Below are 16,323 nucleotides of genomic sequence, written 5' to 3' on the forward strand. Positions count from 1 at the left end.
TCTGTTTCCACACTGTTAGGAATCTAATCTAACACTTTTCTGTCTAAGATTTGTGACCGTATAACACATTGGAAACAACAGGGATCATCACAAAAGCTTCCTTTTGCCGCTCAGACAGAGCTGCTGCTTTCTCTCTGGCAAAGCCAGCATCTGGAGAACTGGGAGGAGCTCACCCAGTTATAAATCTGAGAGGGAGTTCTCCACAGCCCTTCCTGCCATACTGGTGGAGTCACTACATAGTTGAGCCTGGAACTGACAAAGGAAAATAGATCTCAGCCTGCTGAGCCTGAGGGGATTTCTCCTCTCTCCTCGCCTTGTGAGCTGCAACAGAGAAAGCCAAAATGTGACAACACATCCTTTTCCCGTCAGTAGAATTCCAAAAGTCAGGAGGGAGGGAGGTGGGAAAACTCCTCCCTCTCTTCCTCTTCCCAGGAGCTCATTAATTCAAGAGTCAGCTTGCTCTGTCTTCCACGTTGAAGGAGAGTCGTATTGTTGCCCCACTGTCTTCGGAGGAGTGTCCCAGCCCAATGAGCAAAGGTAAGCAGAGTGGTGCTGCCCTTCCTGTTTCAGTCCTGAGCCACAGTGGCCTAACCTTGCTGGTCTCTCTGGACAGGTTTGACAGCATTTAGAAAGAGCGAGGTCAGGGCTGACTCCAGCCAGGGAAGCTGCCAGTGCTCAGCTGGAGAGTTCTGGCTCAGAAATGAGTCGGCCGCCTCCCGTTGTGATTTCCCTGAAAGTCCCCACACAGAATGTGAAAGCTATTTCCTCAGGAATTGCCTCACCGATGTTTGTTCCAGTGGCCTTGCATCAGCCTGCTCCCACAAACCCCGTGCAGGTCACAGGCCTTGCTGATTTCTGTTTCTTTTTAAACACACATTCCATGTTTGGCAATTGCAGATTCAGATTGGCAGGTGCCAGAATTCCGTTTATTGTTTGAGTGGGTTTACGTATTCCTGACCTCTGCTGTTCTGTACTTGGGTGCAGCAGTGAGTGACTGCACTTTGGAAGCGTTCAGTCAGCTTAAATGCTGTGGAAAGCACCCTGGGATGCCCTGAGGCTGTGAAAAGCACTACACAAATGCAAGTCTTTGTTGTTATCACTGTTGTCCTCTGATGTGTGAACTGCACTGGGTGAGAAAGGGAACCTTTGCAAAGATGTGATATGGGGAGAAAGTGGGAGAATGGGGTTGAGAAACTGAACAGCCATGATGGAATGGCAGGGTGGAGTCGATGGGCTGAATGGCCTAATTCCTGCTGCCTGTGGTCTTATGCTGAACTTCAGCAGCAGTGAACTTGTCTCTTGCTTTAGCAGCTTGTTACTTTGGCTGCATGTGACATTCTGTGTGCATTGTAATCTCATTACCTCGAGGGTCAGTCCTGCCCATTGCCACTTTACGCTTATAAAGTAAAGATAAATGTTGCAAAGATAGTGAGACAGACCAACTAACTCTACAATCACAGCTTCATTATTCCTGGCCGTATTGGGTCATTGATGATGCAGTGAGAAGGATGTTCTTTCCTGCAGAGGGACGTTCTCGCCTTGTATGTGGTTAGACTCCTCTATGTGAGAACGTAAAGAGGATATTTGATGCAATGTCAATAAACACTTGCAGTATTCATCACCCCAGCTCCCAGGTTCAACCATAGTATAGATTATGAATACATTTTTCTTGTTGGACTGCTGGGTATACAGTTATCTTTGGAACAGAAGAGCCGAAAAAGTAGGAGACAAAATGAACTGTCCAGCTCCTTGACCTGCTTCACCGTTCAATAAGTCCATCTATCCCATTGTCCTGTCCTTTTCCCCATGACTCTCAATTCCATTGTTATAGAGTCATGGAGATGTACAACATGGAAACAAACCATCCATGCCAACCAGATATCCTGAAATAATTTAGTCCCACCTGCCACCACCCGGCCCTCTAAGCCCTTCCTATTCAAAAACAATTATACCAGTCTCCACCACTTCCTCTGGCAGCTCATTCCATACACACACCACCCTCTGCGTGAAAAAGTTGCCCCTTAGATCCCTATTAAATGTTTTCCCTCCCACCTTAAACTTATGCCCCCCTAGTTTTAGACTCCCTTACTGTGGGAAAAAGACATTCGTTATTCACCCTATCCATGCCCCTCATGATTTTATAATTCTCAATGGGGTCACCCCTCAGCCTCCGGCGCTCCAGGGAAAACAGCCCCAGCCTGTTAAGACTCTCCCTATAGCTCAAACCCTCCAACCCATCACTCTTTAGTGTTGAATCAACTCAACAGCTGAGAATTCACAACCTGCCACATTGTGGAATCATTTCTGAGGCAGGAGAGCAGCAGGAGAGAGTCAGTGAGCCCTCTACAAGGACACCTGAGACTGAGCTTGGTTGCATGGGTGGTAGGGCCAGCATTCTCTATACTACAGCATGAGACAGGTGCAGTCACGGAGAGGTGTCAGCTGACAGTCAAAACAAGTCTGTCACTCTCTCTCTTCTCAACATATTCCCCTGCTGGGGAGTCTGCAACAAAAGGCCAGCAGGATGAGACAGCTACTAACAGATGGGGTGAAGAATGAAGGAAGAATTTCCTGACACAGGTACCGACGTGATGATGGAACTTGCTGCCATGTCTGACCACAGTGATTCCTTTAAGATGAAACATCAGAGTGCATGAGGGAGAAGGGGACAGACAGATACAGGGCAGGGTGAGTGTGGACATGTAAGAAGGTGAGACTCAATGAAGTTTCGAGGGATGGGGGGATCTAATTTGAAATTTAAAGAATACTGAATGGCCTGGACAGAGTGGATGTTGCAAAGATGTTTGCATTGGCTGGAGACACTAGGACCCGAGGGCGCAACCTTAGAGTAAAGGGAAGAACGGAGATAAGGAGAAACTTCTTCAACCAGAGAGTGATGAATCTATGGAATTCACTGCTACAGAAGGCTGTGGAGGCCAGGTCACTGAGTATATTTAAGACAGAGATAGATACGTTCTTGATTGTAAAAGGGATCAAGGGTCACAAGGAGAAAGTGGGAAAATGAGGATGAGAAACTTATCAGCCCTGATTCAATGGTGGAGCAAACTCGATGGGCTGAATGGCCTAATTTCTGTTCCAATATCTTCTGGTCTTATGGTCTTAAGAGCTGTTGATGGAACAATTTGGTTGACAATGGGATGTTTCACCTTTTTGTTAGAGTGTAGTGGATCTGATTGTCACATGACTGCAGTCCAGGACAATTGCACCAAAGACCTTGTGTTGACAGCCAGTTCATTTGCCCAGTTAAGAGTTCTACATAGGTTTTGAATATTCCCTACAGGAGACCTCCTCTCTCTTTCTCTCACCTTGCATCATTGTTACGTCACCAGCTCTGAGACTCTGGATTTTAAGCCATGTCGTACTCCTGACAAAGTCAAAGAAGCAGTAAACATCCAACAAGTGCAAAGGAAACCTGCCATGTAAAATGCTGTCTTGTTATCAGTGCCTACAAATCACACATTATACCCCTCCCCTCCACCCTGAGCTGACTGGAGTATAAACATAGAAGCATAGAGAAAAGGAGCAAGGGGAGACCATTCGCTCCTTTAAGCCTGGCCCACCATTCAATATGACTGTGGCTAATCATCCATCTCTCACCCCACTTTTTCCCTATACCCACTGATCCCCTTAGTCCAAAGGACTACATCTAGTCGCTGAGAACTTGGAAGTGCATTGTAACATAGGACTGAGTCAACATGGCTTTGTCAAGGGGAGGTCACGTCTGACAAACCTGTTCGAATTCTTTGAGGAGGTAATCAGCTGGTTAGACAAAGTAGAGCCAGTGGATGTGATCTAATTGGATTTGGCAGAAGATCTTTGACAAAGTACCATGTATGAGATTGCTAAATAAGATGAGGCGCTGTGGTGTTTGGGGCAAGGGACTGGCATGGATAGAGGATTGGCTGACTGAAAGAAGGCTGAGAATGGGGACAAAGAGTTTTTTTCAGGATGGCAGCCAGTGACCAGTGGAGATCCACAGGGATCAGTGTTGGCACCACAATTATTCATAATTACACATTAATAATCTGGATGAAGGAACTGAGGGCATTGTTGCTAAGTTTACAGATGGCACAAAGATAGCTAGGAGACAGGTGGCACTGAGGAAGCAGGGAGGCTGCACAAGAACTTGGACAGGCTAGGAGAGGGGGCAAAGCCGTGGCAGATGGATTACAACGTTGGAAAGTATGAGGTTAGGCACTTTGGTAGGAAGAATAGAGGCATCGGGGAAAGGCTTCAGAAGTGTGAAGTATGAAGGGACTTAGAAGTCTTAGTCTTAATTCAGGATTCTTTGAAGGTTAACTTGCAGGTTCAGTGGCAGTTAAGGAGGCAAATGCAATGTTAGCATTCATTTTGAAAAGGTGAGACTACAAGAGCAGAGATCGCCTGCTGAAGCTGTATAAAGGTCTGGTCAGTCTGTGTTTGGAATATTTTGAGCAGTTGTCAGCCTCGTATCAAAGGAAGAACATGCTGACATTGGAGGGGATCTGAGCAGGTATACAAGAATGATCCTGGGTTGAAGACTCTGGGTCTGTACTCAATGGAGTTTAGAAGGGGGGGGGGGGGGGGGGGGGAGTGGAATCTGATTGAAACGTACAGGATCCAGAGAGGCCTGGATGAAGTGGATGCGGAGAAGATGTTTCCTCCAAGATGGAAGAATCGGATCCAAGGGCAGAGTGAAGGGAGGATCCTGTAGGACTGAGATGAGGAGGAATTTCTTCAGCCAGAGGGTGGGGAATCTGTGGGACTCATTGCTGCAGAGGGCTGTGCAGACCAAGACCAAAGTCATGGAGTATATTTCAGACGGAGATCGGTCGGTTCTCGATGAGTGAGGGGTTCAAAGGTTACGGGGAGAAGGCAGGAGGATGGTCGGCGGGTCGGTGTGGACTTGTTGGGCCGAAGGGCCTGTTTCCACACTGTAAGTAATCTAAATGGCCAAATAGACTTGATGGGCTGAATGGCCATCTTATGGTCTTGTCATAGCTGGTCGAATTGTGGCTCCACCTCCACAAGCCTACCAATGTCCCCGAGCTATTGACTCCCTTGTCAGTGAAGAATCTGTATACCTGCAGTTTGGAAGTATTCAATGAACCCACCTCCACAGCTTTCTTGGGAAGAGATTTCCAATGACTCACAATCTCCAGAGTGAAAGATTTCTCCCTCATCACTCACCTAAATGGGAAAGCCTTTATTTTAAACTGTGCCCCTAGTTTTAGTTTTTATCAGAAGGAGAACCATCCTTTATCATGTTCTCTCTGAATCTGAGATGTTTCAACAAAGTTATCTTTTATTCTTCTAAGCTGCAATGACACAGTCTCATTGGGGATGTGCGGCCAAACTGAGGCTACATCACTCCACGTGGTACCTTTACTGTCTCTTTAAGTCAAGTGATTTCCACTGTGGCCAAGGAAAACCACTTCCTGGTCGAACTGGAAGAGGCTGCTGTATTGAATAAGAGTTCATTCATTGTATGGGAAAGTGAGGACAGCAGGTGCTGGAGATCAGAGCTGAAAAATGTGTTGCTGGAAAAGCGCAGCAGGTCAGGCAGCATCCAAGGAGCAGGAGAATTGATGTTTCGGGCATGATTCCTGAAGAAGGGCTTATGCCCGAAACGTCGATTCTCCTGCTCCTTGAATGCTGCCTGACCTGCTGCACTTTTCCAGCAACACATTTTTCAGTTCGTTCATTGTATGTTCACAACTTGTCCCTGGTCATTTTGATATGTAAACCATTGCTACAAGTGCTTTGAGGAGGACCTGGATGTTAGGTCTTACTGCTGTGTGATCCTCAGCTGTTTTCTATCCACATCTTCAGACATCATTGTCATGTTTTGTGCTTATGGCATGCCTCAGTATTAATCCTTTCAGACCCTTTCTGGCGCTGTGAGGCAGCAGTGCTAACCACTGTGCCACCATGCCGCCCAACATCTATCCACATCTTCAGACATCATTGTCATGTTTTGTGCTTATGGCATGCCTCAGTATTAATCCTTTCAGACCCTTGCACCTTTCAACAACAGCGCTGAAAATGTGTTGCTGGAAAAGCGCAGCAGGTCAGGCAGCATCCAAGGAGCAGGAGAATCGACGTTTCGGGCATGAGCCCTTCTTCAGGAATGAGGAAAGTGTGTCCAGCAGGCTAAGATAAAAGATAGATACATGAGAGAGGAAGCATCAGCAGCTGATAATGCTGGCAGCACATAAAGAATAAAGGGTGGGGGGATGCTTGTGCTGAATCCAAATACCAACATGTGACAGTTGGGCTGAATGGCCTGTTTCCGTGTCATAAATTCCATGTGCCTTGGAGTGTTCAAATATTTGAGTCAGATGCGAAAGGAAAATTTTGGTGGGCTGCAGTTTCTGCTTCACTCGCCAAATTTCCTGTGCACACCAACCAGCACATTAATGCTGTTTGAGTGTGGGGCCCTGTCCAGATGTGTCACTCTGCAACAGGATATAAGAAGCTGTCTCAAATTGCAGGGAGACCTGGTCAGCAGCAGAAAGTTGTGTCACCCTCACTCGGGTGTTCAGTGTCTGAACAAGCCTGTTATTGCTGGTGCAGTACAACATTCAGGTTTTGATCACATAGAATTCCAGACACAAGTTCCAAAAGACCTTCTGTTTTCTTGTTAATTATGAGTAGTCTCTTGGCATCGGACAGGTACCAGGAACAACCTGGGGAACAAGCTGGTGGCTGCAGGAGTGACTCGGTAATTTTCCATCTGGAGGGAATAGCATTTGCTGACATCTTTTGGATCAAGAGAAAAGAAAGTCCACAAACCAGTACCACACCCTGTTAGTTCATTACTTGAGTTAATTGAAATATTCTGAAGCACGTCCGTGACCTTAATGTATGGCACAGTCACTCATTTTCTTTCATTCTGCACAGGCCATTGAACAAAACTGAATCTTTCTCTTCAAACTCATTGTGGTCATCCTCATTGTCCCCCTCAGTACCTTGATTACAACTGGAACAGTGCACTGAACCTGGCGCTAACTAAATCATGCTGATTGTTTTATAATGCCACAAACAGGAAAAGATTTCCTGCCTTCACATTTTTGGCTTTTAGATTTTGCTTTGGTTTGAGAAACTCCAATGTCTGGATTACTTTCCTGAACTTGTAGCCTCACAGAGGAATAGACTGTGTCTCAGTCTCCTTCAATTGAATAGGTTTGGAAGGATCAGGGAATCAAAATTTTCAGCTCTTCGACAGCAGGTCCAGTTCAGAGATAGGATACAATGTGTTGAAATTTGCAGAGTAACCTTGGGTTTTGGGACAAACATCAATTCATACATCGATCAAAGATTCACTGAATTCTGGAAGTACTGCTCATTGTACCAGGGGAAAAAAGGCACTGCAGAGATCTTTAGGATGAGCTTTGGCTCAGGGATGGATGGGAGAGAAACTTTATCGATTTATCTTTCCCCAGTTGATCTGGTTTTTGTCCTTTATTATTTGCCTCTCCCAGCTCCCAGGTGGAAAGGACGATGGATGAAGACTCGCCATCTGAGGTAGTTTGGGCTGAGGTTAGGAATAGGAAAGGTGAGGTCACCCTGTTAGGAGTTTTCTACAGGCCTCCTAATAGTCCTAGAGATGTAGAAGAAAGGATTGCGAGGATGATTCAGGAGAAGAGTGAAAGTAATAGGGTGGTTGTTATGGGGGACTTTAACTTTCCAGATATTGACTGGGAAAGCTATAGCTCGAGTTCGTTAGATGGGTCGGTGTTTGTCCAATGTGTGAAGGAGGGTTTCCTGACACAATATGTAGACAAGCCAACAAGAGGTGAGGCCATACTGGATTTCGTTCTGGGCTGGCATGGACTACAACAACTGGATCCTCCCCCTCCCTCTCCAATCTTTTTTCAAGCTGGTCAGAGACATTCCTTACCCTGGCAGCGGGCAAGCGACACACCATGCAGGACTCTCGATCCTGCTTACAAAGGATACTATCTATCCCCCTAATTATAGAATCCCTTACAACTACCACTTGTCTTTTTGCTCCTGCTTCTTAAATGGCCTCCCGTCCCATGGTGCAGTGGTCAATTGATTCATTCTCCCTGCAGCCCTTTTCCTCATTCACACAGGGAGCAAATACCTCGTACCTGTTGGACAAGGTCAAGAGCTGAGGCTCCTCTGTTCCTGAATGCAGAATCCCTCGACCTGCCTCACTTGCAGTGACACCCTACTTACCAAATTTGAAATAATTAATCTACCAGATGCGACTGTATCCTGAAACAAAGCTTCCAGGGAACTCTCCTCCTCCCAGATGTGCCACAGTGTTTGAAGCCCATCTCATCAATTCAGAGCCGGACTTCTTCCAGCAAGCAACACTAAGAGACATTATGACCACAACCTTTAATTATTCAGTGTGTTACCATCATTGAATCCGCCACTCTCAATATCCTGGAGGTTACCATTGACCAGCAACTCATCTGGACGCACCACCTGGGGTGGCACGGTAGCTCAGTGCTTAGCACTGCTGCCTCACAGCACAGGGGGCTTGGGTTCATTTCCAGCTTTGGGCAAATGTCTATGTGGAGTTTGTACATTCTCCCATGTCTGCAAGGGTTTCCTCCAGGTGCTGTGGTTTCCTTTCTCTGTCCAAAGATGTGCAGGTTAGATGGATTAGCCATTAGCCATGCTAAATTGTCCATTGTCTGGGGATGTGTAGGTTTGGCGATTAGCCGTGGGGGTTGCAGGGACAAGGTAGGGAGATGTTTTTTGGTGGGATGCTCTTCGGGGGATGGTGTTGGACATGTTGGGCTAAAGGGCCTCTTTCCAAATAGTAGGGATTCTATATAAACACAGTGACTGCACGAGTAGCTCAGAGGCTCGGAATACTGCATTGAATAAATCAACTCTTGACTCCCTAAACCCTGTCCATGATCTACATGGCACAGGTGTGATGGAGTACTCCCCACTTTACTGTAAAAGTACAGCTCCAGTAGCACTCAAAAAGCTTCACATCATCCAGGACAAAGCAGCACACTTGATTGGCACTGCACCCACTTTGTTCACCATCGACATTTAGTAGTGATAGTGTGTATATCTACAAAATACACTGCAGAAATTCATGAAAGATCCTTAGCCCCTTCCAAATCCAGAGCCACTTCCATCTAGAAGGACCAGGACAGCAGATACATCAGAACACCACCACCTGCAAGTGTCTCCAAGCCAGTCACCATCCTGATTTAGAAATGTGTCATTCTTCTTTACTGTCACTGGGTCAAAATCCTGGAATTCCCTCCCTAATAGCATTGTGGGTCTCCTTACTGTCCATGGGCTGCAATGGCTCAGAAAGGCAGCTGACTCCCACCTTCTCACAGGGCAACAATGGACAGGCAATAAATGCCAGCTAGCCAGCAACACCCATGTTCCATGAGTGAATCAATCTAAAAACGTTCTAGTTATTCAAAACTTGAGGTAATTTTCCTTCACTACCAGATCTGCATGTTTCATTTAACTGTTCCAGTCTCATAAGCTGCGATGCTTTTTTTCCCACGAGCACTCACGCTACCAAGATTTTCTCAGTCTTCCATTAAAAGTTTTTGCAGATTTACAATGAAATATCTCTCGTCTGGATGTTTTCATAAACAACAACCTTTACATTGAGGAAACCTATTCCCTTAACCGTCTTCAACAATCTCTGTTTCTAGGAGAATGTATTAAGACTATAAGAAATAGAGCCAGGAGCATACCTTCCAGCCACTCGAGCCTGCTGGTCCAACATTCCTTGATACGTGGCTGATCCAACAGTCCTCATTCCACTTCCTTGCCCCTTTCCCTGTAGCGCTTGATTCTCCAACTGATCAAGAATCTATCTCAGTTTAAACATACACAAGAACTCTGTCTCTACAGCACTCTGTGGCAAGGAGTGGGCATAGCTTTAAATTAAGGGGTGGTAGGTTTTGGACAGATGTTAGGGGTAGATTCTTTACTCAGCGAGTCGTGAGTTCATGGAATGCCCTGCCAGTAGCAGTGGTGGACTCTCCCACTTTATGGGCAATTAAACGGGCATTGGATAGGCATATGGAGGATAGTGGGCTAGTGTAGGTTAGGTGGGCTTGGATTGGCGCAACATCGAGGGCCAAAGGGCCTGTACTATGCTGTATTTTTCTATGTTTCTATGTTTCTTTCACAGTGCAAGCGAGTCGTGAGTTCATGGAATGCCCTGCCAGTAGCAGTGGTGGACTCTCCCACTTTATGGGCAATTAAACGGGCATTGGATAGGCATATGGAGGATAGTGGGCTAGTGTAGGTTAGGTGGGCTTGGATTGGCGCAACATCGAGGGCCAAAGGGCCTGTACTATGCTGTATTTTTCTATGTTTCTATGTTTCTTTCACAGTGCAAATACATATTTGTTTATAACAGCAGAAGATATAATAGCAGAAATGGTCCATTCAGCCCTTCAATTCTACTCAGCTATTGGGTAAGGTTATGACTGATCTGATGAATCCTTGAATCTACTTTCCTGCCTTCCATCCATAACTCTTGATTCCCTTCATGTTTATCATGGCCCTAATTGCATATAAAGATCAAATCTCGAAAGCCCTCTGTGGTTAAGAATTCCACAGACTACCTACTCTCTGGGAGAAGAATTCCATCCTCATTTTTCTTAAATGAGTGAGCTGTTCCTTTAAGATGATGCTGTCTGGTCCAAGACTCTCCCACGAGATCAAACATCTTTTCTGTATCTGCCCTGTCAAGTCCCCTGAGGAACTTTTATGTTTCAATAAAGTTGCATCTCATTATTCCATCTTCTAATGATGACAGGCCCAACCTACTCACAAGATAATCCTTCTCCATGCATGATCCACCAAATGAATATTCACCGGATCACCTCCCATGCCAGTGTGTCTTTCCTCAGATAAGGCGATCAAAACTGTTCACAGTATTCCAGTCGAGAACCCTGTGTAGTTTTTTTTTGCAAAACCTCCTCTCTTCTATACCCCATTCTCTTAAAATTCATATTCCTTTTGCCTTCCATATTACCTGCTGAATTTGAATGCCAGCCTTTTGTGAGTCATGCAGAAGAACCCCAAAATCCTTTGATATTGCGGCTTTCTTTTCTCTTGCTCCATTTAAATCATATTCAGCTCTTCCAGCCTAAACACATGACCTCGCATTTTCCCACATTATATATAGAGTCTTTGCCCACTCACTTAACCTGTCTCTTTCCCCAATTCAGTTTCTCTGTGTCAGCTTCACCACTTACCTTCCCACCTATTTTTATGTCAGGTGCAAACGTGGCTATAGAATTCACAGTCTCCATCCAAGTCATAAATATACATTGTAAATAACTGTGGCCCCAGTACTAATCCCTGTGGCATTCCATTACTTCCAGGTTGCCTTCCTGAAAACATCCCCTTCTATTCGTTAGTTAATCCTTTGTCCGATCCCCAACACCATGGGCTCCTACCATGGTAAGTCACCAACTGTATGAGACCATATTAATTGTCTTTGGCAAATCAAAATATATTGCAGTTACTGCTTCCCCTTTATCTATCCTGATTGTTACCTTGCCAAGAAATTCCAGGAAATTTGTCAGGTATGATTTCCCCTTCATGAAGACATCCCAACTCTAATCACATTATCAACATCTAAATGCTCCTCCGTTACATCCGTTATATTAGTCTAACATTTTCCCAGTGATAGACGTAAAGCTAGCTGGCCGATAGTTAACTTTTTTTTTGTATTCCTCCTTTTTTTGAACAAGGGAATTTTATTGCCAATTTTCCATTGCTCTGGAACTTTACCAGAATCTGAGGATTCGTGGAAGATGACTAAAACTGAATCCAATATCTCTGCAGCTACTATGACTCATGTTCTAGGATACAAGCCATCAGGTCAAGATGATGTGTTGGCCTTCAAATCCTTGCCTTTCCCAGGTACCTTCCCTCTGCTGAAAGCTAATGTATTCATTCCCTCTCCCACTTTTGCCGCTATTATGTTGTAGCTTTGGAAAGTTGTCATGAGTGGAAGTCATGGGCTTGGAAAGTGCTGTTGGTGGAGCCCAGTTGAATTTCTGCAGTGCCTCTTGTAGATTATACACACTACTGATGCTCTCTGGTGAAGAGAGTGAATGATGATGGTGGTGGTTTACATAGAACATTGAACAGTATAGCACAGAACAGGCCCTTCAGCCCTCCATGTTGTGCTGACGTTTTATCCTACCCTAAGATCAAACTAACCCACCTCCCCTTCATTGTACTATCTTCCATGTGCCTATCCAAGAGTCGCTTAAATGTCCCTCATGTATCTCACTCTACGACCACTGCTGGCAGTGCATTTCACACACCCACCACTCTCTGTGTAAAGAACCTACCTCTGACATCTCCCCTCCATCTTCCCCCAATCACCTTAAAATTATGTCCCCTTGTGATAGCCATTTCTGCCCTGGGAAAAAGTTTCTGGCTATCCACTCTGTCTATGCTTCTCATGATCTGGTATACCTCCATCAAGTCACCTCTCATCTTTCTTCACTCCAATGAGGAAAGCCCTCGCACCCTCAACCTTTCTTCATAAGACATGCCATCCAGTCCAAGCAGCACCCTGGTAAATCTCTTCTGCACTCTCTCGAAAGCTTCCACATCCTTCCTATAATGAAGCAACCAGAACTGAACACAATATTCCAAGTGTGGTCAAACCAGGGCTTTATGGAACTACAGCATAACCTTGTGGCTCTTAACTCAATCCCCCTGCTTATGAAAGCCAACACACCATACGCCTTTTTAACAACCCTATCAGGTTTGGTGGCAACTTTGAGGGATGTATGGATGGGGACCCCAAGATCCCTTTGTTCCTCCACACTGCCAAGAATGCTGCCTTTAACCCTGTAATCTGGATTCAAATTCGACCTTCCAAAGTGAATGACTTCACACTTTTCCAGGTTGAATTCCATCTGCCACTTATCAGCCCAGTTCTGCATCCTGTCAATGTGTCATTACAACTTACAACAGCCCTTCACACTATCCACCACTCTACCAACCTTCGTGTCATCAGCAAACATACTAACACACCCTTCCACTTACTCATCCAAGTTATTTATAAAAATCACAAAAAGCAGAGGTCCCAGAACAGATCCTTGCAGAACACCACTGGTCACCGAACTCTAGGCTGAATACTTTCCATCTACCAGCACCCTCTGTCTTCTGTGTGCCAGTCAATTCTGTATCCAGGCAGCTAGATTTCCCTGTATCCCATGCGTCCTTACTTTCTGAATGAACCTACCATGGGGAACCTTATCAAATGCCTTGCTAAAATTCATGTGCACCACATCCACTGCTCTACCTTCATCAATGTGTTTTGTCACATCCTCAAAGAATTCAATGAGATTTGTGAGGCATGACCTGCCCCTCACAAAGCCATGCCGACTGTCTCTAATCAAACTGTGCTTTTCCAGTAATCATAAATCATGTCTCTCAGAATCCTCTCCAATAATTTGCCCACCAAAGAAATAAGACTGACTGGTCTGTAATTCCCAGGATTATCCCTATTCCCTTTCTCGAACAAGGGAATAAGATTTACCACCCTCCAGCCATCTGGGCACTACTCCAGTGGACTGTGGGGACACAAAGATCATCGCCAAAGGTACAGCAATCCCTCACTTCCTGTAGTAACCCAGGGGATCTCTTGTCTCGTCCAGGGGACTTATTTATCCTTATGTTTTTCAAATTCAGTACATTCTCCTTCTTAACATCAACTTTTTCAAGGATATCAGCCTGTTCACGCTGTCCTCACAAACATCAAGGTCCCACTCAGTAGTGAATAGAACAGAACAGAAGAAAATAGAATCCCTCCAGTGTGGAAACAGTCTATTTGGCTCAACAAGTCTTTCCTAAAGCAAAGTATTAATTAAGGACCTCCCTTACCTCCTCCTACTCCAGCCACAAGTTTTCTCCACTCTCCCTGATCAGTCCTACCCTCACTCTAGCCATCCTGTTGTTCCTCACATAAGCGTAGAATGCCTTAGAGTTTTCCTTAATCCTACCTGCTAAGGCTTTTTCATGCCTCCTTCCAGCTCTCCCAAGTTCATTCTTCAGTTCCTTCCCGGCTACCTCTAAAACCCTGTTTGATTCTTGCTTCCTCAACCTGAATAAGCTTCCTGCTTCCTCTTGACGAGATGTTCCACATCCCTTGTCCCCCAAGGTTCTTTCAATCTACCATTCCTTCCTTGCCTCAGGGTCCAGCACTATCAGCAAGAACAACCTCCACTTTTCTGTCGTGCTTTCCCTGAGAATATCCGTTCCCAATTTAGGTGCCCAGTTCCTGCCTAATAACATTGTAATTCCACCTCCCCCAGTTAAATACTTTCCCGTACTGTTTGCTCATATGCTTCTCTGAGTTTTATAAAGGTCAGTGATTTGTGATCACTATCACCGAAACGCTTTCCCACTAAGAGATCTGACACCTGATCTAGTTCGTTGCCAAGCACCAAATCCAATATGGCCTCCCCTCTCGTCAGCCTATCTATGTATTGAGTCAGGAATCCTTCCTGGATGCACCTGATAAAAAACTGCTCCACCCAAACTATTTGCACTAAGGAGGTTCCAGTCAATATTGCGGAAGTTAAAGTCACCCACAACAACAACCCTGTAACTTCTGCACCTTTCCAAAATCTGCCTCCCAATCTGCTCCTCTGTGTCTCTGTTGCTATTGGGAGGTCTGTGGAAAACTCCCAATAAAGTGACTGCTGTTTTCCTGTTTCTGACTTCCACCCATACTGACTCAGTAGACAAACACTCCTCAACAACCTCCCTTTCTACAGCCGTGATACTGTCCCTGACTAGCAATGCCACTCATCCACCTCTTTTACCTCTCTCCCCATTCCCTTTGAAACTTCTAAGCTCTGAGACATCCAATAACCTTTCCTGCCCCTGTGATCTCCAAATCTCTGAAATGGCCACAACATCACAGTTCCAAGTACTGATCCATACTTTGCATTTGTCATCCTTATACTTCTTGCATTAAAATGGACACACTTCAATCCATCACACTGACTGCACCGTTGCCCTATCAAGTGTCTATCCCTCCTCGCAGACTCCCTGCACACTGTATCTGGCTGTGCACGACCTACTTCATCATCTGATCCATAGCTCAGGTTCCCACCCCCACCAATCTCGTTTAAACCCTCCCGAAGAGCTCTAGCAAACCTCCCACCCAGGATATTGGTACCCCTCCAGTTCAGGTACAACCAATCCTTCTTGTATAGGTCCTACCTCCTCCAGAAGGTATCCCAGTGATCCACTATCTGAAGCCCTCCCTCCTATACCAGCCCTGCAGCCACGTGTTCATCGGCACTCGCTCTCTATTCCAAGCCTCACTTGCCCGTGGCACTGGTAACAATCCTGAGGTTACTACTCTGCTTGTCCTGCCTTTTAACTTCCAAACTAAATCCCTATATTCTCTTTTCATGTCCTCCTCTCTTATCCCAGCTATGTCATTGGTATCGATATGTACCACGTCTTCTGGTTGTTCCCCATCTCCTTAAGAATCCTGTATCTGAGATTTAGGTGCCAATAAAGTTAACAAAAGCACTATATAAATGCGAATCTCTCCTTTATTTCTGATGAGGTTTCATTCAACAATTAGCATAGCATGTATCAAGGCCTTTTGAAAGCAGGAAGCTGTTACCAATGCCAAAGTCAGCACTTGTCGTGAAACATTCAACTTCCTCTTCCTGAACCCTGTTAATCTGAATTCTGGTATCTTGTTTTACTTCCTTACTTTTTCCAATATTTTGAACAACTATGTGTTCCTTTTAAGTAAATAATGGAAAGCGAATAATATCTTACATGCATTATCAGCACAGCTTGTTCTGTCAGTCAGACATAAATGTGGACACTGTCAGTGCAGAGTCCCACTGTCAATGCCTGATTTGCAACAACAGATCCATTCATATGCTTGGTCTTCCCTCAGGGAGTGAAACACTGATGTCACTTTGTCACCATTTTAACCCAAAGAGGTCTGGGACAAGGTTTCGATGCCTAAAATAATACAATAAGCTTCATGATCATGTATCCTCAGAGCACCAGCAATTAAGAAAAACATCCTTGTGTTTTCATCCTGGATTTTCATGCTGCTCCATAGCTTCATCTTTCTGGATATCTGTAACCTCCAACAACCCATAGTTTCCTCAAGAAATCTGCAGACTTCCAACTCTGGCCTCTTAAGCATTTCCTGATGTAATGATCCCACACTGCCTTCACCTTCCCACTTCGACATCTCTCCCGACCTGTCTCTCATTTTTAATAACCTCCTTAAAACCGACCTCTTCCAACCGAATACTTCTCATTTTGTGACTTGGT

General features: G+C 45.2%; 1 protein-coding gene across 1 annotated transcript in view; it reads left to right on the top strand.

Moving 5' to 3' along the window:
- Window positions 1-297: 297 nt before the first annotated feature.
- The window catches only part of tacc1 (transforming, acidic coiled-coil containing protein 1), a 173,176-nt gene continuing 157,150 nt past the window's right edge, over window positions 298-16,323 (top strand). The window contains exon 1 of the mRNA XM_043681466.1: window positions 298-537. The gene's annotated coding sequence lies outside the window, so the exon portion shown is untranslated. The remainder of the gene's footprint in view (window positions 538-16,323) is intronic.

The sequence above is a fragment of the Chiloscyllium plagiosum genome, chromosome 42 (genome assembly GCF_004010195.1).
Source record: "Chiloscyllium plagiosum isolate BGI_BamShark_2017 chromosome 42, ASM401019v2, whole genome shotgun sequence".
Lineage (NCBI taxonomy): Eukaryota > Metazoa > Chordata > Chondrichthyes > Orectolobiformes > Hemiscylliidae > Chiloscyllium > Chiloscyllium plagiosum.